We start from the raw sequence: 26,542 nt of genomic DNA, 5'->3' as shown, positions 1-26,542 counted from the left end.
CTCCACTCTGAGCTCTTCCATGGCTGGAAGCAGTGGGAAAATCCAGTGGGTGAACAAAATGCTTAGACTCACCCTGGTCCCCGGTCCCTACACCCATCCTCAGGGGTCCGAGTTACTTCTTGGGCAAGAGGCAGCTTCCCCTCAGGAGACGCTAGTTTGCTCCCTGGGGGTTCAGGTGGCTGACTGTGCTGGCAGCCCAGGGCTTTGGGGGTTCATGGGACACTGAGCTTCAAGTGGAGGAGGCAGCCACAGCTGGTCAGTGAGGGAGTTTTGGGGACTGGCCTCTCAGCAGTCTGAGGAGCCCTCTCCCCAACTGCACTCCCCAGGGAAGGACACTGTCCTGCTGGGTTTTGGCCCAGGGTCCTTGTTTCCACTGACTTTGCCCAGGACACTCTGATCCTCTTTGGCTCTTGAGATGCATTGAAAAAGACCCTGACACTGGGAAAGATGGAGGGCAGGAGGAGAGGGAGGTGACAGGGGACGAGATGGTTGGATGGCATCACCAACTCGATGGACGTGAATTTGAGCAAACTCTGAGACCGTGAAGGACAGGGAAGCCTGGTACGCTGCAGTCCATGAGGTCACAAAGAGACATACATGACTGAGCGACTGAGCCGTCCAACCTGGACACACAAGCACACACGGGCCCCTTCACTGCAGAGTCGCTGGGCCTCACAGCAAACACCTGGGGGCGGGGTGGGTATTTCCCTCTCTCCCTCAAACCCGGCTGGCAGGCACCCCAGTTTCAACACCACAGTGACCACATTTCCAAGAAGAGGCTCCCAGAGCCACAGTCAGACAAAGGAGCTGTGTTACCTCGGGCCACGCTTGCTGCCAGCACACGGGAACGTCTGGAACGTATCAGACAAGGGCTTCAGGTTACACGAAGCAGCCAGGTCTCAGAAACTAGAGTGTGTGGTCCTGGACCCAGTGGCCACCCCCAGCCCAGCTCAGCCTCCTGTCTGGATGAGAGGCCCAGGCGGCAAAAGTCGGCGGGATTCCACACGTCTGTTCATTATTTTCTCCATCAGGAAGTCTTTCTTTCTTAACTGACTCTCAAAGAGGTAACAGACCACCTTGCTACAGAGGAGGCTTTGCCCAGTTAGTCTGTCCCAGAGTCCAAATTATTTGTGTGGTGTGCCATCATCTTTCTTCAGACCTTCACAGGCTCACAACCGGAATTATACACACCCACGCTGAGAGGTACACACACCCAGAGGCACACGGGTGTGTGGACATGTCCACACACACAAATACACACCCAGAGACACGCCCTAACCTGGAAACACACACACTCACACACAAACTCATCCAAAGATACACACCCTGAGCCACAAACACTCCCACATACACACACCCACAGACACCCGCACGTGCCTCTGTTCCCACAGGCACACGTACAGACTCACTCACACCTAAAGCCACAGGTACATGTCAGACTATAACAAATCACAATCAGACAAGTCAAACAAATGTGTAAGGAGACCTAAAGTCAGAAAACTACACATTCACACTCACACATTTACACACTCTCAGACAGGCACACCCCTGAACCATGCACAGGCTGACCGCAGCTCCGTTACCTCCTAGCTGGTTCGTGACCGCCTCTGCCTCCCCAAGGCCGCAGTCCTGGCTTCCCAAGCCTTTCTTACCGAGAGTCCTGAGCAGGAGACAAGATGGCAGGTCATTCAAGAGAGACTTGAGAGGGAATGGAGTCAGGGTACCAGCAAACTTGGCCTGAGCCAGTGACACAGACACGCAACACCATCACCCTCCTGTAACACAGCACAGTCCTCATATTCATGGTCGCTGACGGACCAGGGTAAAACCCCAGAGCTCCCCACCACCTCAAGGTGCAATTGGAGAAGAATTTGAAAATATTCTTGCAATAAATCCTAAGAGTTTTCATCATAAGGAAAAATATTTTTACTCTTTCTTTAATCTTGTATCCATACAAGATGATGGATGTTCACCAAACTTATTGTGAAAATCATTTCATGACGTATGTCAGTCAAATCAGTATTCTCTACACCTTAAACTTATACAGTGCTGTGTGGCAATTACATCTCAATAAAACTGGAAAGAAAAAAAGAAAATATTCTTACAGCTTGCATTTGGAGAGTCATTAACCCAAAAGTTTCTTGAAGAGTCCCAAACTCAATAAAAACAACTAAAGAATGAATTTTATGGAGAATAATATATGAGAAACGAAAAACATACTTCTTATGAAAGTGAAACATTTAGTTTATTATGCTATATCTCACATGAAAGAACTGTATTAGATTTTTAATTCTGTGGAGTAATACATACGCTAGAATATAACTTTAAGAAAATAAATTTGCCTGTGTCATTGAAAAAACATCATGTGACAAAGTCTCATCTAGGAGAAAGTTAATGCCAATTTCTCAAAATCTGTAAACTATGCAGCACAGATGCTGTTGAAATTACCAAGTGGAATAGAGAAGATTGGGAATTTCCTGGCTGTCCGGTGGTTAGGACTCTGTGCTTCCATTGCAGGGGACATGGGTTTGATTCCTGGTCAGGGAATTAAGATCTCATATGCTGTGATGTGGCCAAAAAAAAAAGAATAGAGAAAATTTACTGAGGAGTGAGAAGAGCTTGGGCTTCCAAGGGCTTCATATGGAATTGATTTTCTTTACAGAAGACCATGTTATGTCATTTGTTCCTAAAATGTGTAAGAAGTACAATCAAGGGTCTCTTTCTGTAACCAGATGACTAAAAAATGGTTGAACCAGCCTTGCATACTCTGGTCTTTTGCCATTTCTCTGTGGCCAGAAAAAAAGAAAAAGGTTTTAACAAATACTTTTTATATGGCTTTGAGAAATATTTACTCTTTACAGATAGAATCTCACTTGAAAGAAAAATTAGGGCAGCTTGACTGGTGCTGGGGACACTGGAATCAGGAGGAGAGTGAATGAAGTTTCCTGATCCTCTTTCATCTGATTTCTGCCATCTCTGGACAATGAGAAACTCTCTAGGAACTCCAAGCAGAGGACAAAGGGCAGGGCTTGGACCTGGCTCACAGCCACCGTCTGCGGCTTCCCTGGTGGCTCAAAGACAAAGAATCCGTCTGCCAATGCGGGAGACCTGGGGTTCGATTCCTGGGTTGGGAAGATAACCCCAGAGTAGGGAATGGCAACCCATTCCAGTATTCTTGCCTGGAAAATCCCATGACAGAAGAGCTTCATGGGCTACAGTCCACGGGGTCGGAAAGAATCAGACACGACTGAGTGACTGAATACAAACGAACAAACACTAGAGGAGGAAAGTCAGCTTTGAAATGGTTCCACCTCCCACCTTGGGGTGGGAAGCATCATGAATGAGGACTCCTCTAGAAAACAAGCTTCCAAGATGGAGAGCTATGGGGAGTGGGCAAACACGGGCAGCCCCTTACACCCCCTCCGCCCTGGGACTGGGCAGAGTCTCCCAGAACCCATTGCTTACCCTTGTCCCGGGGAAAAGAGGGCCAGGGGTTTCTAGGGGACAGGGCTCCTTTCCCATGGTTCCAAGGAACTGAGTCACTGGTTTCCTCACTTGGGTGGACATTGCAAGCTCTGTCCTTGGTCAGCCCTGTCTGAAATGCTGGGACCTGGAGGGAGCTGGGAGGTGTCACAGGTCAAAGAGAGAAAGGAGGATTCTCGGAAGTGGGGTGATTTGGAGCCTGGAAATGATGGGAATCAGATGTTTCCCAGAGAAATTTCCAATCCAAAAAGAGTGGGGGTGGTCCGAAGTGTTTTTCATAGAAGTAGTCCAGTTCTGCTGCCCCAAGAAGACTGTATCCTCTTGGCTGCTCGCCCCCAGGGCTGCAGCAGTCTGGGCCTCAAACCACTGGCTCCATAGACATGCATAGGGGTATCTTCTTGGACACCTGAGCAGGTGGCTATGTGGCCCCGGGACCCCCAAAGTAAAGGTTTCTGTGGGTCTTGGGCAATGACAGGGGCTAAATGTGTCCACTGAACTCATTCACAAGAGGGAAGGACCCGTTACAGACCAGTGAGTGGTCTGAAATGAACAAAGAGGTCCCCATATCTGATTTGGAGAACTGCTCTGTGTGTGTGTATGTGGTGTGGTGTGAGAGGGAGAAAGGACAGGAGGAACTTGGGGGTCAGGGGTCAGGTGAAGCTGAACATGGCCTGGCCCCAGGCACGGTGCACGGGGCAGAACCTTGTTCTGAATGTGGGGTCGGTGCCATGATTCCTCCCGCACCAGGTGGCAGACAGGCTGCAGCAACGAGGCAGCCCTTCCACTGAAAAGATTGTGGCGTAGGGGAAGTTCAAGGAGGGGCTACCACTCCCCGGTCCCCAGTCATCTCCCTGGCCTACCACCCCCACCCCCAGCAGACCCAGGCCCAAAGCGTCCTGCTGGGCTCCGCGAAAAGAGCCAGTCCTTCCATCCTCAGTCTGGGTGGCACCCTGGTGTCCTGCCACGCCACGCCTACAAGGATACAAATGGCTGGGAAGCTAGAGCCCTGAGGAGCAGTTTCCTTCCTGGCTGTTTGGCCAGTGCCTGGACCAGGGTTCAGCAAAAACTCTACTTGGGGGTGGGACCTACCCCTGGAGCAGATGGAGCGAGAGAGGAAATGGGTAACTATTCCAGAAGGGGCTTATGGAGGGTTCCTCAAACTCCCATCTCCCCACTTGGCCTCGGCATTAAAATTCAGAGCTCAGAGTTACAGGTTCATGGTACTACATTTACTTCATAACTATTAGCAAACTTGAGGCCAGCAGCAGGCAGAGATCCCAGCCCCCTGGCCCATGAATCCTGGAGAAGAGGCACCGAGCAGGGAGTCTGTCTTCACAGCAAGAGCTCTTGTCCCACAGGAAGGTTGTTGTCAAGACTGAGAAGTGTACAGGGGCCAAAAGAAAGCATAGTTCTGGACGCTGACCACACCTCACTGTGCCCTCGGAATGGGGCAGGGAGACTGTGCTCTGGGTCTGGGCCCTCAGGAGTCACCCCTCCCTGCTCTGTCAGAGGTCCAGCACTCACCTTCCTGGCGGGACACGCCGCCACCTTCTGGCTGCCCCAGCTGGAGCTGTCTGGCCCAGCTGGGCAGATACAAGAGTATAAACATGGGTGCCCCCATTTCTGGCCGGTCCAGGCTTTCCTTGCTTTTGTCCTGAATGGGAAACAGGAGGAGTCCACGGGAAGGGAATTTAGGAAAGGGTGCATGAGCTTCCCACATGGCAGTACTAATCAAGAACCTGCCTGCCAATGCAGGAGACTCAAGAGACGCAGGTTGGATCCCTGGGACAGGAAGACCCCCTGGAGAAGGGCTTGGCAACCCGCTCCAATATTCTTGCCAGGAGAACCCCATGGACAGGGGAGCCTGATGGGCTACAGTCCACTGAGTTGCAGAGTCGCACATGACTGAAGCGACTTAGTACACATGACTTAGCACCCACACAGGGAGGCCCCCCAAAGCCTGAAGCCCGGGAGCCCCTAGGCTCAGAGAGGGACCCCATCCTCCCCACCCCAGTGTTGCTCCAGCTGGAGCTCTGTCCCTCAGAGGGCTGAGAACTCACTGTGAAGAGGGAGCTTCCTGGAGTGCTGCAGGGCCTGCCAGCCTGCCCCAGAGCCGCCTACCACGGGCTGCTCCCTGCGCCCAGCAGGCCCCTGGCTCACAGAGGTCCGGCGATGTCCACTGACAGGGACATGAGGCCCCTGGGCCAGCTTGCAAAAGGCAGGGAGATGGGTGGGAGGCGGTGACTGGGTAGGAAAATTGTAGGGACAGGAGAGCAGACTGCTTGGGTGGCTGGAGGCCAGAGACAGGCCAGAAGGGGTGTCCACAGCAAAGGAGTAGAGAGCAGAAGGGGAGGGCAGGCGATAAGGCAGGAGGGTGCGGGGGAGGGGGGCTAGCCGAAAGCGGGAGATTCCTAGGGGCTGGTGGAAGCTGTGGGCCTTGCGGGCTCCAAAGTGGGGAGGAAGCCTGCTAATGAGGAGTGGGAGGCTGGCTGGGCAGGGTAGATGAGCAGGAGGAGGGCCAGACCAGGGCTGAGAGTGGGGGCCTGCGGAAGGCAGGGGTAGGGGGAAGCTGGTAAGGGGGATGCGGCAAGGGAAGGAGGAGGGGGAGGGCCGGGCTGGGGCAGCAGAGGAGCAGTAGGGCTTCGTGGTTGCCAGTGAACAAGGCAAGTGCTTGGACCCTGGGGTTCCGGAATCTGCCTCTCTTCCTTTAGAATGTGTCCTTGTGACCTTAGAAGTGGAGAATTCTAGAGCGAGAGAGAAGAGCCCTGCCTGCGCCACAGCTGTGCCCACTGTAGAGATGAGAAGACTGAGGTCCACGTGGAGACCATCAGAGACAACGCCTAGGCCAGAACCAGGTATGTTTGTCCTGGGGCAAGGCCTCTCTCCAACCAGAGCCAGCCCATGTCAGGCCCCATCTGGGGGCTTATGAGACAGGCTCCTGGCTCCTCCTCGCCCCTTGGAGAGAAGCCTGAGAGCCTGGCTGGCTGGTGCTCCAGAGCAACCTCTCCCTCCTAGGCACAGCCCCCCCACCCTCCCAGGAGTCCCTCCATGGCAGGCTCAAGGGGCTTGGGTGGGAGATGTTTGGGCTGAGGAATTTCCTAGAGCAAACAGGGATCCCCATATTTGTCTCTGAGCATCCCTGACCCAGATGGGCCCGGGCAGCAAAGGCGGCCGTGGAGGTTGGTCAAAAACCATGGAGTCCTGCCGGGGCTCTGTACTGGAACACGGTGAGCCAGGCGCTGCCCCCATTCTCCCTGGAGTGAGGACCAGTGAGAATTGTCAGGTAAGAAACCTCTCCGTGGAGACATCTTCCACCCATCATCCATCATTCACACAGTTGGATCCCTATGCTCTCTGGATCCCAGGAAGGACTTCAAGGAGACCTCCCAGGACAGTGAGTCGGGGCACACCTGATCCCTCCCACGTGTGACTAACTGATTTCTCCTAGAACTTCCCTGAGTTTCACAACAAGGACCAAAGAACCTGGGTTTTGGGGGACTGAGTGGCCTCTCCTTGCAAGTCCAGGTGATCCTCATGCCTTTCCCTCTAGAAGCTTCAGTCTTTAAGCAAATGCTCAAGAAATCTTCAACCCCATCAAGCCATTCCCCATGTCATATCCTATCATACTGCTTCCTTCATCTTCATTTCATCTCTGAGCTCCCTTCCAATGATTCTCCAGACCCGGGGCCACCATCCTTCACTCTACCAGCTCTTTGCCATCCTCCACTCCCCTCTGGTCCTCACCAGCACTCGTTACAATGGCTCCTTGCCAACACCCCAAGATGCTGGCAGGTTGCTGAGAAGGGGTTCTGCTTCCCACAGTGAGGCAGCCAAGGGGAGAGGACGACAGGGCCCCAGACAGGATGTAGGGATCAGAAAGTGAGGGTGATGATGCCACTCCCCCTGCCCAGCTGGAGACTGAGACCAAGGCAGTGTGCCTAACTATCCCCTACCCTCTGCCAGAGAACCCCGTGGCTCAGCCTGGTGTGGGATCACTGGTCTGATCCCTGCACACCAAAGAGTGGAAACCACATCCAGTCAGCTCTGGGGGGTTCTACACCAGGAGCCGTGGAATGATTCTCTGAGCCTGGGCGGAGTCAGAAACAGGTGAGCATTCCATTAGGGAGAGACATGGGCAGGTAAGCACACCTGTGAGAGCTGATGTCGAGCCAGGGCTCCTGGGTGATGTAGGTCAGCGTGGCCCAGGGAAGCCCCGGGGGACTGGTGCTGACCTGCCCCCACTCCCTGTAGCCAAACCCCCACCCTTGTGAGATCCTGGGGAAAGAGGAGGAGAATCCTGAGTTAACCAAGACTAGGGGCTCTCAAAACAGAAATCAAGTCCTGAAAGAAAGGAAGACACTCTGGCCCCATCACGTGTGAATTTATGAACTGAGACATGAACGGCCCCAACAGCATGGAGGCTCAGATCCTGGGGCAAACCCCGCAGGTTTGGAAAAAAGCTCGTGGAGGGGACCTGGATTCCAGGAACCATGGCAGGTCTGTTCTGTGGGAAAGTTCTGTGGTGAGATGATTGACAACAGCACGAGAGGGAACTCGCAGAGTGAAAACGAGAATGCGTGTGTGTGTGTGTGTGGGAGCCCCGAGAGTGACTCAGCTCTGATGTCGCACGGGATGTTCTGCTACAGCTAGAGTTTAAGACGCTCTTTCAGGAGTTGAGAAGAGCACAACCGAAAACCCTGTTACAAATTGGCATGGGGCTGTTTGTCACAGCTCCCAAGAGGCAAATCCCGGTCCCAAAGACGACAAAGCAGGACCACTGCCTGTGCTCATGATAAGGAATCCCTTCCGGACGCCCTGCACACATCAGGCACTGCACTCAGCCCTGCAGATGCCGTGATGAAGTCAGACACATCCCCATCCCAGGCTATCTGAACACACATCACAGTGCCACACACCTCCCTTGTGAAACAGGAGTAGGTATTCTCACTGCATTGTTCTCACTGTGCTGCTGGGACTTCATTCCTCATCCCCCAACCCCCACGCAGGCTCTAAGGGGACCAGAGTGTACCTGCTGGCCCATGACTCTGGCTGTCTTTTGTGATAACAAACCCTGCTCATGGATAAAGAAGTCAGGAGGCTCGCGTGATCTGTGCGAAAGGATGGTGTGGCTGGGAGAGCAAAACCCTGCAGACCAGCCTGGGGGGAGGTGGGCTTGGCTGGTTAGGACTGAAGAGAGAAAAAGGCTGAAGGAGAGGGAGTCCCAGAAGGCAGCTGCCTTCTGTAAGAAGCAGATTTCGAGGGTGAGTAATGGGAAGAGGTTTTCACTTATTTGCTGAGAATTAAGAATGTACTCCCAGACATGTGACTCAGTTTCCTCCGAAAAACAAGGACATAAAAAAAAAAAAAAAAAAAAAGAGTTAGGAAGAGGAAAGACAGAATGCATGCAATGTGTGCCCACATTTGGGTCCTGACCTGATTCTAATAAACTAGCTGTAAAAAGATACTCTTGAGACAGTTGGGGAAATCTGAGTACAGGTTGGGTGGTAAATGATCTTAAAGACTAGCTTTTAATTTTTTTTTTTTTTAAGCTAAGATGAGTGGTGGTTGCATTAAAAGGTGTCCTCAAGACTTCTGGTTGCTAAGGGAGGGGAAGAGGGAGAAGGATGAACTGAGAGCTTGGGGTTAATAGACGCAAACTATTACATTTAGAATGGATAAACAGCAAAGTCCTACTGTATAGCATGGGCTTCCCAGGTGGCACAGTGGTAAAGAACCTGCCTGCCAATGCAGGAGACACAAGAGATTCAGGTTCAATGGCAGGTTCGATCCCTGGGTTGGGAAGATACCAAGGAAGAAGGAATGGCAACCCACTCCAGTATTCTTGCCTGGAAAATTGAATGGATGGAGGAGCCTGGCAGGTTATAGTCCCTGGACTTGCAAAGAGTCAAACATGACTGAGCGTGTGCAAGTGTGCACGTACACACACACACACACTTTACAGCACAGAGAACTATATCCAATCTCCTGGGATAAACCATAATGGAAAATATTTTTAAAATGTGTATATTAGTATGTGTATAACTGAGTTCACTTTGTGATACAGGAGAAAAATAGCACAACATTGTAAATCAACTATTACTATATGGAAATTTTAAAAAGTGTCCTCAACAGAAGTGAAGCGCCCTGATGTGTTAGGCTGACACATTGTGAGGTCAGTGGGAGTAATGAGGGAGGGAATCCATGCAAGAAGTTTGGCAGAAGTTGGTTGTTGTGGTTGCTGGGTGGGGAGTCCCAGTAGGGCAAGGTGAGTTCCTGCTGAGGCCGAGTTTCTGCCCCAGTGGTGAAAGAAGCAAGCAGGACTTGCCCACTGAATCCTTAAGGACCTCTGGGGCCTACCAGGGCCATGGTAGGTGGGTGCCCAGGCTGGTTCTTTAGGACTCTACTAGGATTCTTTAATGCACTGCCAAACTGGAGATCAGAACATCTTAGGCACATCCATATTTTAGTGAATCCCCCAAAGTAAATAAGAATTATCATAGGTTCATGCTGGACCTTGGTCAACCTAACCCATTGTCAACCTTCCCATGTTTGACTTTGGCATATTCAACTTCCCAACAGCCCCATCGCCCTTGGCCACAGTCCAGACTGACAGTCTCTACCCCTTTTACACACCGAACCCAAGGAGATCTGTGTATGGGTTTGTGCTCAGTCATGTCTGACTCTTTGTGACCCCATGGACTGCAGCCCACCAGGCTCCTCTGGTCATGGAATTTTCCAGGCAAGAATACTGGAGTAGGTTGCCATTTTCCACTCCAGGGGATCTTCCCAACCCAAGGGCTGAACATGTATCTCTGTGTCTCCTGAATTGACAGACTCTTTACCACCACACCACCTGGGAAGACTCCCAAAGAGCTCTATTGGCCGTTTCTTTTCTTTGCCTTTGATCAGGTCTTTATTCAAGATTAGTTGTCCAAAACAAGAACTACAGCCTGGAGCACCTGTCTGGCAACCCACAGCTGTTTGTGCATCTGCCACTCTTGGTCTATGTATCACCCTAGTTTTGCTGTTCATGGGATTTTTACTGAGGTTAATCCTTATAGTTTATGACGGTGAATGGAAAATGGACAAATGAAAGTGCTGATGCTAGTGCTAGGAAATGACTTTAATACAGGTGAGTAGAAGACGGAAATCATGAGATGTGATGAAGCAACCAACTTTGGCCTCAATCAGCTGCATTTGGATGTAAGCCTGCCACACATGCCGCAGTATGAAGGGCAAGAATACAGTCAAAGAGCGTGTGCATAGCCGTGGTCACAGGAGATTGCATTTAGGCTACAACATGCAATTAGAGGTTCAGTTGTATTTTCAGCTGGGGAAATAGGACCCATTCCATACTCCCTGTCCTTACCAGCTAGCTCTGGGTCTGTTAGACTTGATATCCTCAGTGCTGTCTTTTAAGTACCGCTGTGCTCTGCCTCAACTAGACTCCCCAAGTCTCTCACAGCCTACACACAGCTACCAGTGAGGGCTTCCTGAAACCCAGACCTGTCCCTGGTCCTTCCTAGGTGGAGTCTCTGTGTCCCAGCTCTCCAGCCCAAGGACTCTTTTTGTTTCCATACAAATTTTAGCATGTTTTGTCCTAGTTCAGTAAAAAAAAAATGCCGTTGGTATTTTGATTGAGATTACACTGAATCTCTAGATTGCCTTGTGTAATATGGTCATTTTAACAATTAATTCTTTGGATCTGTGAGCATGGTATGTCTTTCCATTTGTGTCATCTTCAATATCTTTCATTAAGTTCTTATAGCTTTCCAAGTAAAGGTCTTTTATCTTCTTGGTCGATTTATTCCTAGGTATTTTATTCTTTTTGATGCACTTACAAATGGGGTTGTTTCCCTAATTTCTCTTTCTGATAGTTTGCTGTCCATGTACAGTGGCACAACAGATTTCTGTATATTAAGTTTGTAACTTACAACTTCGCTCAATTCATTTATTAATTCTGATAGCTTTTTTATGGCATCTTTAAGATTTTCTGTATATAATATCATGTCATCTGCAAACATTGACATTTAACTTTTTCCTTTCCAATTTGAATTCTTGTATTTCTTTTATGTGCCTTATTTTCTAGGCCTTGCAATACTACATTGAATAAAAGTTGTAAGAGTGTGCTTCCTTCTCTTGTTCCTGATCTTAGAGGAAATTCTTTCAGCTTTCCACCATTGTTTATGATGTTAGATGTAGATTTATCCTATATGGGCTTTATTTTATTGAAGTATGGTCCCTATATACCTACTGTGTTAAGAATTTTTATCATAAGTGGATGTCAAAATTTGTCAAAGGTTTTTCTGCATCTCTTGAGATGATCATATAGTTTTCATTCTTTATGCTGACTCATTTGTAGATATTGAGCCATCCTTGCATCTCTGGGGTAATTCCCCCTCCATTGTAGTGTATGATTTTTTAATGTATTGTTGAATTGGTTTGTGGAGATTTTTTTTTTTTTTTTTTGCCACTGTGTTCATCAGTGATATTGGCCAGTAATTTTCTTTTGGGGGGGCCTTTGTCTGATATCATTCTATGCTGGCCTCATAGAATGAGTTTGGACATGTTCCGGCCTCTTCAATTTGGGGGATAGCTTGAGAATGATAGGTGTTAACTCTACTGTAAATATTTGGTAGAATTCATGTGAAGCCATCATGTCCTGAACTTCTGTTTGTTAGTAGTTTTCTTTTTTTGTTTGTTTTTTAACTGATTCAATTTCACTACTGATAAATGATCTCTTCATATTTTCTATTTATTTCTGATTCACTCTCAGGAGATTGTACATTATTAGGTTTTTGCCCATTTCTTCTAGGCTGTCAATTTTATTGGCATATAGTTCTTTGTAGTATTCTCTAATAATCCTTTATATTTCTGGCATGTCAATAATAACTTCTTTCTCATTTCCGATTTATTTATTTGAGCCCTATTTCCTTTTCTATTGTTTTTTTTGTTTCTACCTCCTTTATTTCTATTCTGATCTTTATGATTTCTTTCCTTTGGGTTTTTTGTTCTTCCTCTAGTTGATTTAGGTATAAGTTTAGGTTGTTTATTTTATAATTTTCTTGTTTCCTGAGGTAGGCTCTTTTTTTGCTCTAAACTTCTATCTTAAAACCGCTTTTGATGTGTCCTGTGGATTTTCAATCATTGTGTATCAGTTTTCTTTCGTCTCCACGTATTTCATTTCCTCTTGGTTTATTCAGTGACCCATTGGTTTAGCCTCCATGTATTTGTGTTTTTTGCAGCTTTTTCTTGTAGTTAATGTCTAGTCTCATAGCACTGTGGTTGGAAAAGATGCTTGATGTGATTACAATCTTCTTAGATTTACTGAGACTTATTTTGTTGCCTACCATGTGATCTACCCTGGAGAATGTTTTATGTGCCTTTGAAAACAATGCTTTTTCTGCTGCTCTGGTAGAGAATGTTTTATATGTATCTTTTAAGTCCATCCTTTCTAAGGTAAAACCAGTGTTTCCTTACTGATTTTATGTCTGCATGATCTATCCTTGATGTAAGTGGGGTATTGAAGTTCTTTACTATTATTGTACTATTGTCAATATCTCCTTTTATGTTCGTTAATAGTTGCTTTATGTATTTAAGTGCTTCTATGTTCATTGCATGTGTATTTACAATTGTTGTATCTTTTTGTTGAATCTATCCCTTTATTATTTTGCAATGTCCTTCTTTGTCTCTTGTTATAGTCTTTGTTTTAAAGTTTATGTTTCTGATATAAGTATTGCTACCTGGGTTTTCTCTTTGTTTCCATTTTCCCTTCCCTCACTTTCAGTCTGTGTGTGTCTTTAGAGCTAAAGTGTGTCTCTTGTGGGCAGTATATAGATGGATCTTACTTTTTTAATCTACTCAGCCACTCTGTGTCTCTTGATGGGAGTATTTAGTCCATTTGCATTTAAAGTAATAATTAGGAAATTCGTTGGCCATCCAGTGGTTAGAAGGCCATGCTTTCACTACCAAGGGTATGGTTCAACTGCTAGCTGGGGAACTAAGATCCTGTAGGCCATGTGGCATGGCCAAAAATCAAAATTAAGAAAACAACGTAATTATTTGTAGGTATGTTGCCATTTTGTTGTTTTTGAGTTTTTTGTAGTTCTTTTTTGTTCCATTCTTCTTTTGCTCTTTTCCATTATGATTTGATGACTATCTTTAGTGTTATGTTTAGATTTCTTTGTCTTTTTTACATGTGTATCTAGTATATATTTTTGGTTTGTGGTTACCATGAGGAATATATATAGCAACATATATATATACACACATTTATATATAAAACAATATATATTGTGTTGTTGTTCAGTCACTCAGTCATGTCTGACTCTTTGCAACCCCCATAGACTGCAGCATTCCAAGCTTCCCTGTCCTTCACCATCTCCCAGAGTTTGCTCAAACTCATGTCCATTGAGTAGGTGATGCCATCCAACCATCTCATCCTCTGTTGCCCGTCTCTCCTCCTGCCCTCAATCTTTCCCAGCATCAGGGTCTTTTCCAATGAGCTAGCTCTTCATATCAGGTGGCCAAAATATTGGAGGTTCAGCTTCAGCATCAATCCTTCCAATGCATATTCCAGACTGATTTTCTTTAGGATTGACTGATTTGCTCTCCTTGCTGCTCAAGGGACTCTTAAGAGTCTCCTCCAGCACCACAGTTGGAAGACATCAATTCTTCAGTACTCAGCCTTTTTTATAGTCCAGCTCTCATATCTGTACATGACTACTGGAAAAACTGTAGCTGGGTCTCAGAGTATGTGGGATTTTGTATGTAGTCTTTAATAGCAGAATCTGTTTCCTATAGCCTCCCAGCTCTCCCATACCCAATCCCTGCTGGCCAAAAAGTCAGAATTTCTGGGACCTCATCTTCCCAATTCAGGACCCCCGGGCTGGGAAGCCTGATGTGTGACTTGAGTGCCTCACTCTTTGAGGAGAACCTCTGCAATTGTAATTACCCTCCTGTTTGTGGTTCACCTCGCTGGGGATGTGAGTCTTGACTCTACTATGTCTCTGCCCCTCCCACCCGTCTCGTTGTGGTTCCTTCTTTATATCTCTAGTTGTGGAAAATCTTCATCATTCTCACTGATACTTGCTCTAGAAGTAGTGATCATTTTGGTGTGCCCGTGGGAGGAGATGAGCTCAAGGTCTTCCTACTCCACCATCTTGGCCACTCCCTCCATATGATATATATATTTTTTGCTTTTTTATTTTTGGCCATACCACCACACAGCATGTTAGATCTTAGTTCCCTGACCAGGGATGGAACCCGGGCCCCCTGCAGTGGAGATGCAGAATCCTAACCACTGAACAGCCAGGGAATTCTCAATAATTGTAATTTTTAAACCATTAAGTATTCTGCTGCTGCTGCGGCTAAGTCGCTTCAGTCGTGTCCGACTCTGTGCGACCCCATAGACGGCAACCCACCAGGCTCCCCCGTCCCTGGGATTCTCCAGGCAAGAACACTGGAAAGGGTTGCCATTTCCTTCTCCAATGCATGAAAGTAAAAAGTGAAAGTGAAGTCGCTCAGTCGTGTCCGACTCTTCGCAACCCCATGGACTGCAGCCTACCAGGCTCCTCCGTCCATGGTTAAGTATTCTACCAAGTGGCTATACCAGCATTTATTTAACCATTCTCCAGTTGTAAATCATTTGGGCAATTTTCCTTCTTTGGGGATTATTGTTTTAAAACATATCCCCTAAAGAAGAATCATGGTGTCAAAGGGCATTAATGGGTTTTGGGGGGTTTTTTTGGTTTGTTTTTAACTTTTTATTTTGTATTGGGATATAGCGACAGTCCATGGCCATAGAATCAAGCATGACTAAGAGACTAACACACACATAGCCAATTAACAGTGTTGTGATAGTTTCAGGTGAACGGTGAAGGGACTCAGCCATACGTATATATGCATCCTTTCTCCCTCAAAGTCCCCTCCCACTCAGGCTGCCGCATAACATTGAGCAGAGTTCCATGTGCTATATAGTAGGTCCTTGTCCAATATCCATTTTAAATATGGATACTTCCCTGGTAGCTCAGACAGTAAAGCGTCTGCCTACAATGCGGGAGACCCGGGTTCAATCCCTGGGTCAGGAAGATCCCCTGGAGAAAGAAATGGCAACCCACTCCAGTATTCATGCCTGGAAAATCCCATAGACTGAGGAGCCAGTCCATGGGGTCGTAAAAAGTCGGACAAGACTGAGCGACTTCACTATTTTAAATATAGCAGTGTGTACATGTCCATCCCAAGGGAATTAATATTTTTATGGCCTTTGATATATATTTTTAGATATCCCTTTCTGGGGAAGGGGGAGTAAGCTTGTATCAGTCCATGCTGTCTGGATCAGTGGTTCTCAAAGTGTGGTCCAGACATCCCTGGGGGAGAGAGATCCCAGGAAACTTCCAGGGAACTCACAAAATAAAAACCATTTTTATATTACTAAGATGTTATTAGCTTTTTCCATACACTTCCTCTCATGAGTGTACAGTAGAGTTTTCCAGAGACAACAATATATGTGATATCACAACAGATTAAACACAGAGCAGAAAGGAAAAGTCAATCATCTTATTAAGTCAGATATCAGAGAGATTTAGGAACCTGGAAAAATAATGCTTCTCCTCACTAATATTTTTGTTTTGGAAAATAAAATTGTTTTTCATAAAAATGTTATGTAAACATTTAATTTTTTATTTTAATTTCTAATATAAATACTGATAGATACAGTCTACATAAATGAAAGTTTTGGAGGGTCTTAATAACTTTTTAATAGTGCAAAGTGTTCCTAAGGTCATAGTTTGAGAACCACTGGCCTGGATAGGATGTGGCAGAGTTCAGGATCAGCCGAGTGGGACTCATTTCAACCACCTCCTACTAGCCTACCTCCCTGAGAAGGCACCTGGAGCAACATGCAAATAAATGCTACATTTAAAAAAAAATCTCATCTTCACAACTTTTACTCCTTCTCCCCTTGCCTTTTCACTTTACCCTGCTGTTTGCTTTTTTTCTCCTTTCCTCTTGCCTGAGTGCATGCTAAGTCACTTCAGTCGAGTCTGACTCTTTGCTACTCTATGGACTATAGCCCGCCAGGCTCTTCTGTCCATGGGATTCTCCAGGCAAGAATACTGGAGTGGTTGCCATGTCTTCCTCCAGGGGATCTTCCTGACCCGGGGATCGAACCACATCTCCTGCATTGGCAGACAGGTTCTTTACCACTGGCACCACCTGGGAAGCCCTGTCCTTTCCCCTTACCCCGACTCAATTCCCATAACTAAAAGTTGCACATCTAATGACACCACCCCTTCTTCATATGAACTGAAATTTTTTCTGACATCTAAAGATTTAGTGATATTTGAAATGGGCTTCTCATTATTACTCATCCCATTCAAAAGAAGTAATGTGTATATTTTTAAAACATGTAGTCTAAGAATTGAACTGAAAATGAGATTTTTTTTTCCCCTATCACATTGGCAGAGATTTATTAAATGGCAGTTCTTAGCACTGGCAGAAGTCCGGGGAGAAGGACATTTTCATGCAATTTCTAAAATGCAATGTGGCCATACTGATCAAGAGTCCTAAAATAGCCTACGTTTTGACCCAGAATATAATGTTTATCAAGTCAGCTTTGTGCCACTTGCGATTTGGAATTGCCTGAGATCCTGAGAACTAAGAGTAAGAAGGTATTTTTTTCCCTTTTATTCAACCCAGAGAAGATTAAATTGGGGAGGGAGAGGGTTATCATACTTTAGGCAGAAACAACATGAAAGTGAAAGTGTTAGTCACTCAGTTGTGTCCGACTCTTTGCAACCCCATGGACTGTAGCCCGCCAGGCTCCTCTGTCCATGGAATTCTCCAGGCAAGAATATTGGAGTGGGTAGCCATCTCCTTCTCTAGGGGATCTTCCCCACCCAGGGATTGGACCCGGGTCTCCTGCATTGCAGGCAGATTCTTTACCATCTGAGCCACCAGGGAAGCCCAGAAACAACATGGCCAAAGGCAAATTCTCCAGAGGGCAGGGTCTGCAGAGAGCAGGGAGTCTGAGGGAGGCACCACTTGGGTGCCAGCAGCCGGCAAACCTGGTGATCACTTTGAACGCATATCTGAACACTCTCCTGTTATTCTTAAGCCATTAGTAACATGTAGTTAAAAGGTACAGTCTGGGCTTACCTATGAGAGCCAGAAGTCAGCTGGAGTCTCACCCCACTTTGAGCTCTTGATGAGATTGGCTCACCTGGGCCTCAAGGAGCTGAGGAAGAACAAAGCTCCCCGCCTCTGTCCCCGGGATGTCCTGTTCATGGATGAAGGATAGCTAAAATGCTCCCAAATTTGCTGGAAGCACTCAGGGCAGAGCTGGCTGACGTCTCCACCGCACCCTCTGGCCACCTTGCTTTCAGTCTCTTCCTAGAGCTCCAACAAGCCTCCCTGCCCCCAGGCAGTCATGAATCTCTGGGGATTTTTTTTTTAACTTTTTATTTTGTATTAGGGTACAGCTGATTAACAAACAATTTTGTGATAGTGTCAGATTGGTGAATGGTGAAAGGGCCAGTCATACATACACGTGTATCATTCTCTCTGGGGAATTCTTTGAATTTGGGGGCTGCAAGGAGACTATAGAATTCATGTCACAGAGCACAAATTTCAGCTTATCCACAATTAATAGGGCCCACAGTAACCCTGTCGTGGGGGAATGGCCTCAGGCTTGCCCCTACATGGGCCCCAGCCCCTTTTTGGCAGGCTCCTCTCACAGCCTTCTCAATCTTTCTCTCTCTCCACCCCTCCCTCCCACAGCACTTGAAGCCTCTGTGGTGTGGCTCAAGTTCCTGCTGACACCCACACCCTGAAGTCCCACCTTCTGCCCCAACAGTTGTCAAGATGGTTCCTTGGCCAAGAGGATTTCTTGTGTCAGCTGTTACAATGACTTCTTTATCCTGTTTCAACTGGGCTTTGGGGAATTAGGGCAATGCCTGGGCCCACACTTGCAGTGCAGTGAGAACTAAGAGTAAGAAGGTATTTTTTTCCCTTTTGTCCAACCCAGAGAAGATTGGCTGAGGGAGAACGCACACCCCAGGGAAGCTAGTTCTGAGGTGGCCAGAGGTGAAGAAGGAGAGATGCTGGCTAAGGTGACCAGCAGCAACCAGGAAGGTTTTGTGGGACCTGGAGCCTTCCTCAGGCCTCCTAGAGTCGGCTAGATCATGGCTCCCACAGTGATGTCCACGTACTAATTCCCAGAACTTGTGAATGTTAGGGGGACATGGCAAGGGGAATTAAGGTTACTGATGAATTGAGGGCTTTCTGGGTGGCACAGTGGTAAAAAACAAAACAAAACAAAAGAAACCTGCCTGCCAATGCAGGAGACTCGAGACACAGGTTCGATCCCTGGGCTGGAAAGATCCCCTGGAGAAGGAAATGGCAACCCACTCCAGTACTCTTGCCTGGAAAATTTCATGGACAAAGGAGCCTGGCGAGCTACAGTCCGTGGGGCACCAAGAGTTGGACTCAACGGAGCAAAAATGCACACATGGGATTAAGGCTGCTGACCAACCGCCCCCAAAATTGGGAGATTATCCTAGATTTTCCAGGTGGGCACAATACAATTTTACAAGAGTTCTTAAAAGTAGAAGGAAAAGACAGGAGAGAAAGCCGGGGTGGGGGCAGTGATAGGAGACGGGCCCAACACACAGTTGCTGACTTTGATGATGAAGGGGCGGGCCAAGGAACCCAGGGCTGTGGGCAGAGTAGCCCTGAGAAGCTGGAAAAGCCAAGTAAAGAGGCTGTCCCTGGAGCCTCTTAAAGGAATACAGCCCTGCCAGTCTCTTGAGTTCAGCCCAGTGAGCCCTGTGTTGGACTTCTAGCCTACAGAACTGCAAGATAATCAGTGTGTGTTGTTAGGAATTCCCTGGTGGTCCACTGGCAAGAGCTGAGTGCTCTCACTGCTGGGCCCCTAATTCGATCCCTGATCAGGGAACTAAAATTCCACAAGCCATGTGATGTGGCAAAAAAAAAAAAAAAAAAAGTGTGCTGCTTTAAACCACTCAATACATGGTCCTTTGTTACAGCTGCCACAGGAAGCTAATACAGCTTCCAGACACTATAGGCAGAAGAGAACCTGTGCACAGCCTGGGTCCCTGGGGTTGTAATAGGGCATTAAGGGGCAGGATTAGCCAGGAAAACCTAGAGGCTGGAAACCTCTGGGATACATATACTCAGAATAGACCTCATCAAAGACCACGAGCCTAGAAAGTGTGAATCTGTGCACAACCAGAAAGAGCAAGCTGGCAGTCCCCCAGGTCTCCTGGAAACACTTGCAGCTGTTCAGTCACTCAGTCGTGCCCGACTCTTTGTGACCCCATGGACTGCAGCACTCCAGGCTTCCCTGTCCTTCACCATCTCCTGGAGTTTGCTCAAACTCATGTCTGTTGAGTCCGTGATGCCATCCAGCCAGCTCTCATCCTCTGTCATCCCCTTCTCTTACACTCAACCTTTCCCAGTATCAGGGTCTTTTCCAATGAGTTGGCTCTTTGCATCAGATGGCCAAAGTACTGGAGCTTCAGCTTCAACATCAGTCCTTCCAATGAATATTCAGGGTTGATTTCCTTTAGCACTGACTGGTTTGATTACTCAATACATGGTCTTTTGTTACAGTAGCCACAGGAAACTAACAGCTTCCAGACACTATCCAGACAATTTACTGTTGGTAATAGTCTGCACAGCCTGAGTCCCTGGGATTGTAATAGGGCATAAAAAGGCAGGGTTAGCCAGGAATCGGGGAGGCTAGAAACATCCAGGATACAGATACTCAGAACAGACCTCATCAAAGACCATGAGCCTGGAAAGTGTGAATCTGCACACAACCAGGAAGGACAGGTTGGCGGTCCCCCAGGTCTCCTGGAACCACTTCCCCCTGGGGAATCCCCAGCACAGGTCCTTAGTCTTGGAGGCTATTGGGTAGGTTGGACATGACTTAGCGACTGAACAACAAGAACAGGGAGTGCGCTCACATCAGCTGAGCTCATTCTGAGAACCACAGCTCCTGAGGCAGCAGGCCACTAGCTTCAGATTATCTGGACCCTATCTCTCTTGAACCAAGATACCCCGGAAGCCAAATCATAACCAGAAGGCTTCTAAGCAAATTCTGTGAATCAAATGTTTCACAGCCCCATAGTCTCATGCACAGCAGCTGCCCCTCGCACCAGGTGGGCTGTGTGTGTCCTCGGGCCTGGTCCCCTCAACCCTACCCCCTGACAGTGTTGCTGGCACTGCCAAGGCCTCAGCCTTCAGCCTTAATAGTTCTTTTTCGGTGTTTCTGCAGTGACAACCCAAGCCTTTGCTCTGGTTCAGGAGCCCTTTGGACTTGGCTTAACTCTCTCATGGTCCATTATCTACTGATTTTACAACTTAGCTTTCATGGGAATTCCCTGGTGGTTCAGTGATTAGGATTTCACACTTTTACTGCCAAGTGAAAGTGTTAGTCACTCAGTCATGTCTGACTCTCTGTGACCCCATGGGCTATAGCCCACCAGGCTCCTCCGTCCATGAGATTCTCCAGGCAAGAACACTTGAGTGGGTTGCCATTCCCTTCTCTAGGGTATTTTCCTGGCCCAGGAATCAAACCTGAGTCTCCTGCATTGCAGGCAGATTCTTTACCATCTGAGCCACCAGCAAAGCCCACTGCCAAGGGCCTGGGTTTGATCCCTGGTTGGAGAACCAAAACCCCTAAGCCACGAGATGCAGCATACCCAATGGGTATGAAGAGCTAGGCGACTGCAGTCTGCTGGGATGGAGATGAGAACCCAAAGCCTGCCTCCCAGTTGGACACCCAGAGCCATCTTAGGGTCCAGGCTAGCAACAGGTGCACCCCTAGCTCCAAGGATCTTTTTTGTCAATTAAATTGAAGTAAATTGAAGAAACAAAACTTAGCTTTTAGATAACCGTTTTCTCTTCTTTCCACATCATTGGCAGAAGCTTCCTGATACTTTCTATGCACAGACAACATCTCTCAACCTATTTGTTCTTGAGAAAAAAAAAAAAAATCCTTGGAGATAGGGGTGCATCTGTGACTAGTCTGGACACTAAGAGTCAGATACGATTAGCAGTATCACTTGCATAGGCCTGTTAAATGTCAGATCAGTGGAAATTTTCTTACAGCTATAAAGCAAAACTGAATACAAAGCAAGCTTCAACCATGTCTGACTCTTTGCGACTCTGTGGACTGTAGCCTGTCAGGCTCCTCTGTCCATGTGAATTCTCCAGGCAAGAATATTGGAGTGGGTTGCCATGCCCTCTTCCAGGGGATCTTCCAGAGATCAAACCCATGTCCCTTAGGTCTCTTGCATTGGCAGGTGGGTTTTTTTTTTTAAACTCTAGCACCGTCTGGGAAGCCCATGAGAATGATAATGATCTAAAGTATTTAGATCATCAAATTGTGAGGATTAAATGAGTTAATCCATACAAAACACTTAGATTCCTGTCTGGCCCAGTGTAAGTGCTTAACATTGACTATTATTATTATCATTACTTTAATAAATGCTTTTTTGAAGACTTTATGTTTTTCAAGCATCCAATTTAGTTTGTGATGAGAATTCAAAGACAGCAAATGTGATATGCATACCATTACACTCTTTCAAAAAAATCACAACAAACACAACAGAGACATTAATCAATTACTGCCCTCTTTTCCCTAAATCAGGAATCTTTTTTAGGACAGACCTCTGTGCAGTCCACATCAAACAATTGGTATCGGCAGGTGAAGAGAAACTTATGGGCCATCCCCTGATGCAACTGCAAATTAGTGATGATTTCATTTTTTGAAATCCCCCCACTATTCTTGGGCTTCCCAGGTGGTGCTAGTGTTAAAGAATCCACATGTCAATGCAGGAGATGCAAGAGACTCAGGTTCAATCGCTGGTTCAATCCCTGGATTGGGAAGATCCCCTGGAGGAGGGCACGGCAACCCACTTTAGTACTCTTGCCTGGAGAATCCCGTGGACAGAGGAGCTCGGCAGGCTACAGTCCATAGGGTAGCAAAGAGTCAAAGCAATTTAGCATGCATGCACATGCACCACTATTCTTATCCATTTACCATGTGACAGTAATTTCCTCTGTCCCCAAGAGCTGGCATCCCAACTCATTTATCTTCTTTGTGCAATAATAATCTACACATGCTTTGAGAGGCAAAGAAAAGACTAGCTCACAGTCCACCATTGAAATTATATAAAACAATTCAAACCACACTGCACTGGAAGTTGATTACTTGTTATTTTTTTCGGGATCACCTGGTAAAAAGATCTTAACAATCTATGTTTCCCTGATGTGATAACAGGTCTCAGTTCTTGTCATGAGCATGTGTGACAATGGATCAGACATTTTTAGAAAAGAAAGTGGTTTCCACACAGACTCCTGTTCTCCCTAGAAAACTGCAAAATCCCCAAACCTAAACACAGGCTCTTTCTCACGGTACTTTCTCTTGGGCTTGTTCAAGACAGTCCTATCTAAATTTAGTACCACATTAGTAGTATCACTACTCATGGGCCTGTTAAATGTCAGATCAGTGGAAATTTTCTTACAGCTATAAAGCAGAATTGAATACAAAGCAAGCATAAGACAATGATTACACATCCCTTTGGTAGACCAGATATCCATAATGGAGGCATATAGTAAAATGCAGCCAGAAAAACATTATGCCTGTGTCTTTAAGGCAAAGGAGCTCTAATTCTCCTTACAAGGGAGTCCCAGTGTCTAGGCTGGTGGGAGATCATGTTCTAGCATTTGTCTGAAAGCTGGGCTTTATACCAATTTTTATTTTTTAAAAGATCAAATTTGCATAAAAGTTGAAAGACAAATAATTAACCATTTACCCTTTAACAATTTTATATATATATATAAAATATGTATCTATTTGTATATATATATATACATACATACATATATGGGCTTCCCTGGTGGCTCAGACGGTAAAGAATCTGCCTGCAATGCAGGAGACCTGGTTACAATCACCGGGTTGGGAGATCCCCTGGAGAAGGGAATGGCTACCCATTACAGTATTCTTGCCTGGAGAATTCCATGGACAGTGGAGCCTGGCAGGCTACAGTCCATGAGACCACAAAGAGTTGGAGCAACTGAGCAACTCACACACATACACACGCACACACACACACTCACACACATGCACGCACACACACACACACACACATATACACATAAACACATATTTGTACATATATACAACTTTTTGCTGAACCACTTGAAAGTAAGTTGCAAACATAAGGTCACTTTTACCCCTAAATATTTCACCTGCATCTATTAAAAAGATATTCTCTTATATAACCATGATACCATCATCACACTTAAGAAATTTAACATGGACACAATAATTTTCTGTAATCCACATTTCTTATTCAAATTTTCCCAATCATTTCCAAAATGTTTTTATATCTAGTTTTTAAAAATTATTATCCTACATCCATTCAAGTTTCTCACATTGCATTTGACTGTTTAATATATATTTTCATCTAAAGCTGTCCCTTGAACTTTCTTATCTTTCATGACACTGACATCTTTTAAGAGCCTTTTGAGCTATTCCCCAATTTTCCTAATTGCTTCCTTAGTATGTAATTCAGATTAACTATTTTTGGCAAGAATGTCTCTCCACTGTAATCAACAAAAAATCTGTGAAGTGATACTCGGTACTCTGCAACTATCCTATACTCCACAGCCCTTTACCCAATAACTTTAGCATCTATTGATGATATTGATTGGGTCAGTTATTACAGAGGTCTTGGCAAAATGGTAATTATTGATCTAATTCTATTGTTCTTTATTTATTAGCCAGCATTTTTCTGTGAAGACAAGCTGAAATATAGGTCTACGGTGATAAATCACATTTAAGACAGCAGGAAATCTTCCACTGGAATCACAATGGTGAATTCAACATACTGTTTCCTCAACACAACTCCACTTCCATTTTCTCACCTTCCCCCTTCTTTCTCTCCAACTCCTCTACTTACTGAAGACCTGTTCCCAGCACTGTGTTAAGTGTTTTAGATACACTGATCATTTAATTACTCCCAAGTAACCTAGGAGGTAGATGGTATTAGTTTCATTTTGCAGATGAGGAAACTGAAACACACAGAGGCAATTTACCCAAGATAAGTGATAGGACTGGGCTTTGCACTAAACACGCTCACTGAAAAAGCTATGTTCCTGCCCATTCTCACTCCTAAACCATTGTTATCCTTTTTTGTATACATATATGACAATCGCAGCAATGGTAATCCTTGATTTTTGTTGATTCCTAGGGCACTCATCTTCCTTCCCCCTGATTATTAGCAATGTGTAGTAAAAAGGCCAGAGCAATCATACCAAAATAATGACCACGGTATTATGGGTCATTTTTATTTTCCTCTTTGTGCTTAGTTGTATTTCCCAAGTTTTCTATAATGAACATCTTTGATGAGTTGGGCAAATTTCTAGTTGTCAAATTCATAAAAGCTCTTCCTGGGGGTCATCTGTCTCTTAGAGAACTAGGCTCACGGAGTGGACAGATGGGTGCACGCATGGGCATATGTGCTAGTAAGTGGTCATTGAGCCCATTGACTCATTCTACACCAAACCAGCTGGTGGAAAGAATCCAGTTCAACTAAGGGTACACTTTGCCAGAGTCCTAATCACAGACTGGCTTTGTGCAAGACTGCAGGCAGCTATCAAAGACAGAGAAGACTGAGCCTTGGACCTCAAATTGTCTACAAAGTAACAGCAAGACAAGATACACACAAGAAACCATTCTTGAGAAGGACAAGATAAGAAATGTGTGGCAGCAGAATAAGAGCAGTAATCAGCCACCAAGGTCAGATGCAGGAGAGGTAACTTAGGTTTCAAGAAATTTCTAGACGAGAAGTCAGAATCACAGACCAGAAAGTCATCGCTCTTTATAAGATTCTAGACATACCTAACATTCTCATGTTTTTTATTTTTCTTGTTCCATATCTGTTTCTTTATAGTCTTCAGTGGAGGAGTGGGAGGGGATGCTTTTAAAAAGGAAAAAAAAAAAAAAAAAAAGAATCAGTAGGAGATTTAATCACAATACAAAAACATGTACAATTCTGAATAACAAAAAGCCACCATAACACAGCTCTTTAATATGTAAAGACTTGAAAGTCTTTCCTCCATCCTCACATGAAAAAAACTGAACAAACTGAAAATTAACAACTTTTCTTAGATTCATTGGAGAACTGAGATCACAGGATAAACCACCAAGCTGAAATCTGGAGATACCAGGGAAAGAAGAGACTCACAACTTACCAGAAGCAGAAGCTGCCACAGGAACCAGCAACTGGCAGGAACACAAATGATTTGATGAATTCCTGGAGGCTGAGTGTGGACCAGCTTGATAGTTAAAAACTGTTGGGGTTCCAGTCTTAGGGAGGCCCCACACTTTCCTGGGGTTTACCTCTAGGAGCCCCACCAGTTTACTGATGTGAAAGTAGGGAAAGAATCCACCAGCTTCAGGAAGGGGAGGAGAAAAGTAACCATTTTAAAATACACTCAGGGGGAATGTAACCAATTTGAGAGCCCGGAGCATTCTGTTCTCCTTAAGAAAGATCCTCCATCAAGGAATACTGCTTTACCAGAGCATTTTCTGCCCTGGGAGAAGCGCAATGAAACAGAGCCAGCCTCCTCCAAACTTCTAATTTCATATAACAACAGAAAGAAAAGCCAAGATATGCTTCTGAAGGTCAAGTTTAGGAACTCAAGACCACTGAGATTTAATCATAAGATTATAGAATATTTCCCTTCTCCCAATACCTTAGTATATTAACTTCCTAGGAGTGCCATAACAAAGTACCACAAATTGAGTAGTGTAAACAATGTACCTGGAAACTCAGATTTACATAAAGGAAAAATGTCAGAGAAGGAAAAAATAAAATTTAAAATAAAATTATTTTTCTTAATCTAAATTGAACTAATGGATAATTGTTCAGAGCAATGATAACAACAATACATTGGGTGGTTACAGCTTGTGGATAAGTAAAATGATTAACAGCAATATTATAAGAGATGGGAGAGAGGAACT

At 45.8% G+C, this 26,542-nt stretch overlaps 1 protein-coding gene across 1 annotated transcript in view; it reads right to left on the bottom strand.

The window, feature by feature from the left end:
• GPR55 (G protein-coupled receptor 55) overlaps positions 1-25,917 on the bottom strand; it is a 49,283-nt gene extending 23,366 nt beyond the window's left edge. The window contains exon 1 of the mRNA XM_043446049.1: positions 25,771-25,917. The gene's annotated coding sequence lies outside the window, so the exon portion shown is untranslated. The remainder of the gene's footprint in view (positions 1-25,770) is intronic.
• Positions 25,918-26,542: the final 625 nt, after the last annotated feature.

The sequence above is a fragment of the Cervus canadensis genome, chromosome 24 (genome assembly GCF_019320065.1).
Source record: "Cervus canadensis isolate Bull #8, Minnesota chromosome 24, ASM1932006v1, whole genome shotgun sequence".
NCBI lineage: Eukaryota > Metazoa > Chordata > Mammalia > Artiodactyla > Cervidae > Cervus > Cervus canadensis.
Note: the sequence above shows the minus strand (reverse complement) of the source record. Positions and strands in the feature narration are given on the sequence as shown.